Source organism: Mastomys coucha, chromosome X (genome assembly GCF_008632895.1).
Source record: "Mastomys coucha isolate ucsf_1 chromosome X, UCSF_Mcou_1, whole genome shotgun sequence".
Lineage (NCBI taxonomy): Eukaryota > Metazoa > Chordata > Mammalia > Rodentia > Muridae > Mastomys > Mastomys coucha.
The window spans coordinates 107,030,487-107,034,220 of record NC_045030.1 but is presented as its reverse complement, the minus strand read 5'-3'; the positions used below and the strand labels follow the sequence as shown (position 1 = coordinate 107,034,220).

Below are 3,734 nucleotides of genomic sequence, written 5' to 3'. Positions count from 1 at the left end.
TGTATGTGTATACACACCCAAGCATTCTTCTTTAAATCTGGTGGATAATATTCATTATCCATGTTAGTAATAGGCCAGTTGTCAAAATTAGCCATTATAATTGATGTAAGGTGGAATCTCTGGGTCATTTTGATTTACATTTCACTGATGACTAAGGAAGTTGTTATGTTCTTATTTTTAAAAAGCCATAAAGTAAAAAGTTCTTTCTTATTGTTATTTGACAGGAGTTTCAACAAGTTTCATGAAGTTCTAAAGGCAAATATTATCAACATATTACAGATGAGAAAAGAGTTTCAAGACAATAAAAATATCTTTCTCTAAATTACACTTAAGAAAGAATACTAGGATCCAATTCTAAGTACTATTCATTACTTACATCCACAGTCCCAATCAATTTATGAAATTCTTTCTCACATGTGTTTTGAAACATGAAAATAAATGACAGAATTGAGTAAATGTATAGCCCTCAAAATACTGTATCAGGGTATCTGTACATAGCCCCTCCTCAAGGTCTAAGAGATCTACTAGACAGTAGGTTTCTGGAGAGTTCTTACAACTTCAAAAAAGTTCAGAGGGTTTATTTCTTTGTCTCTTTCTGTTTGTCTCTCTCATTCTCTGTCTCTGTATAATTCCATGTCTATGACTCTATCTATCTATCTGTCTATCTATCTATCTATCTCTGTCTCTCTGTCTCTCTGTCTCTCTTTCTCTCCCTCTCCCCCCTCTCTCTCTGTGTGTGTGTGTATGTATGCACACCCAAGCATTCTTCTTTAAATCTGGTGAATAATATTCATTATCCATGTTAGTAATAGGCCAATTTTCAAAATTGGAATAATGTTTCTGAAATAATACCTCAAATGTATAGGGGAATTTATACAAAGTATTCCTAAAGAGGCATGAAGAAGTGTCCATGGTGACTGAAGTTTCTTTAAGAACATTACAGCAAAGACAAAACAAACTCCCTAAGAGCAATGAAGTAGTTCTAAATATACTAGTTCTTGATGAAAGAAGTAACGATTTTGCAATGTTAGTTAGGTAAGTGTAAGTGTACATGTATGTGTATATATTCTAAGATGTTCTATGTATCAAAAACAGCTAATCATGCCTTAACTTTTCAGAACTCTACTATAACTTCTGGCAACTTCACCTATCTAAACACAGCTGATAGAGCAAGGAAGGAAACAAAAATCTTGAATTGCCAAAATAGATATCATAAATTCGATAAACTAAAACCCATCCTCTTTGTTCCATAGATTTTCTATATACAACAGATTAATTTTTTTCAAATGACACATTTTAAAAAGCTGCAGTCTTCTTCTTTTTGTTAAAAATTTGTGCCAGTTATCTTGATTCAATGCCACAGATTATGAGTATCAAAGCAAGCTGGGGTTTGTGGCGAATGGGCTTATTAACAGAAGAAAAATGTGAGAGCTTCTAGTTTGAAAACCTAGAGATACAAACACTATAAATAGGTGGATTCATGTGGAGATCAGAGAGAAATCATATCTGAGTGGAAGGAGTCATGGCTGTCAAACTGAGTCCATCTGAAAGTTTGGCCCAGCGTTAGCAATTTCAGGAGGTATGGCGAACTCTGCTTTATAAAATGTGGATGTTAGGCACAGAACTGTCATCTTTGACTAACTCACTTTCTCATCCTATGGGTACAGAAAACCAATTTTATTTGACTCTCTCTCTCTCAATCTCTCCCTCTCTCCCTCTCTCTCTCTCTCTTGTATTTTCAAGACAGGGTTTCTCTGTGTAGCCCTGGCTGTCCTGGAACTCACTCTGTAGACCAGGCTGACCTGGAACTCAGAAATCTACCTGCCTCTGCCTTCCAAGTGCTGGGATTAAAGACGTGCACCACCACCGCCAAGCTTGACTGCCACTCTCAACCACAGAATGTATCAGTCATTACTGGAAGCAAAGATTTGCAGAATGTAAACATCACACAGCACATTCTTTTCCAGCCGGTGGCCAGCCAGCTTCCTTGTATCTACATGAGCATGAGCTAGGACTATGATGAGAGGGTGCTGCTGTTTATCACTACAGATATCCTCAAGTTGGTGGTGGCTCAGTTCGATGCTGAAGAGTTGATTACTCAGAAAGATCTGGTCTCCAGAGAGGTGAATGATGACCTCACAGAATGAGCCGCAACATCTGAGCTCATATTTGATGATGTATCCTTGACAAAAGGAGTTCACAGTGGCAGTAAAAGCTGAACAGGTGGCTCAACAGGATGCTGAGACAGTCAGATCTGTGGTAGAAAAGGCTGAGCAGTAGTTGACGATAGCCATCATATCTGCTAAGGGTGACTCCAAGGCAGCTGAGCTGATCACCAACTCTCTGGCCACAGTAGGTGATAGCCTGATTGAGCTGTGAACGATGGAAGCTGCTGAGGACATTGTGTACCAGCTCTGCTGCTCTGGGACCATCACTTACCTGCCAGCAGGGCAGTCAGTGCTCCTGTAGCTTCCCCAGTGAGGCCTCCCCTGCTTCACTTTCTCCGGCCAAGCAGGCCACCTCGATCATTCTGAATGATGCCTTCCTTCTCCTCCACTCCAGAAATCACTTGAAATTTAATGATTGGATTAAAGTTAAGGAAAGAGAAGTAAAATGGCTTCAGATCTCTCAATAACAACAATAATAATAAAGGTGGGATCCATAAATACATCTATTATAAAAACAAACAAACAATGAATCACAATACGATAATTGATGCTTATAGTAATGACCTCGAATGGACATGAAAAGAGTTTATTGTTGACTACACTTTTAAAGAAATTATTACATTTCATTTGTAAGTGGTAGTGAAGCAGTGTGTATATGGAGTTTCGATTCACAGCACCTACACAAAAGCCAGGCACAGTAGGCATCTGCAACTCCAGTGCTACTGAGGCAAAGGGCAAATTCTTCTCATTGGGCATCTAGTCCAGTCAAGCAGTGAAGCAGTACTAGATATTCTGTCTCAAAAATAGAGTGGAGAGAGATCACAGAAGACATATAATGTCAAAACTCTAGCTGCTATCTTCACACAATGTGCACACACACACACACACACACACACACACACAACAGAATAGAAGACAGTCTTTTTTTGAGAATACATCAAATAATACATTTTATGAGAGGAATAAAGGACCAAGGAAAGTGAGGAAAGAATCTATCATGTCCAACACAGAAAACTTCTAATAGGAAAGAACAACAACAAAGAAATCAATAATAAAATCCAAGCACTCCAAAACACAGCCAACTAAATTAAATGAATCAACAGACCTCTGTTAATAATAAATGTTAAATGGTCTGTACTAACCAACAAAAAGAGATTAGCTAATTTTATGTAAAAGCAAGATCCAACTATTTCTTCTATTTCTGCATATATATATATATATATATATATATATATATATATATATATATATATATATCAGGGGTTATAAGAAATCATATCATAGAGATAATTACACATGCATGTCTATTGCATGTTTATTAACAATAGAAAAGCTATAGAACCAATCTATATATTCATCAATGAATGAATGAGTCAACAAAATTTAGTATGTATAAACTGGAATTTAATTGATGTGTAAAGAATTGAAGATCAGTGTGTTAAGCAAAATAAGTCAGACAAATATCACACTTTTCAATCAAATATTTATAATATACAATATGTATGCAAAACATAAAAGTAGAGAGGGGAAGGAGAAATATAAATGGGATGCATACAAATTATGATA

The 3,734-nt window shown here is 36.6% G+C and overlaps 1 pseudogene; it reads left to right on the top strand.

The window, feature by feature from the left end:
• Positions 1-910: 910 nt before the first annotated feature.
• Positions 911-2,481, top strand: LOC116090530 (annotated as a pseudogene).
• The last annotated feature ends 1,253 nt before the right edge of the window (positions 2,482-3,734 follow it).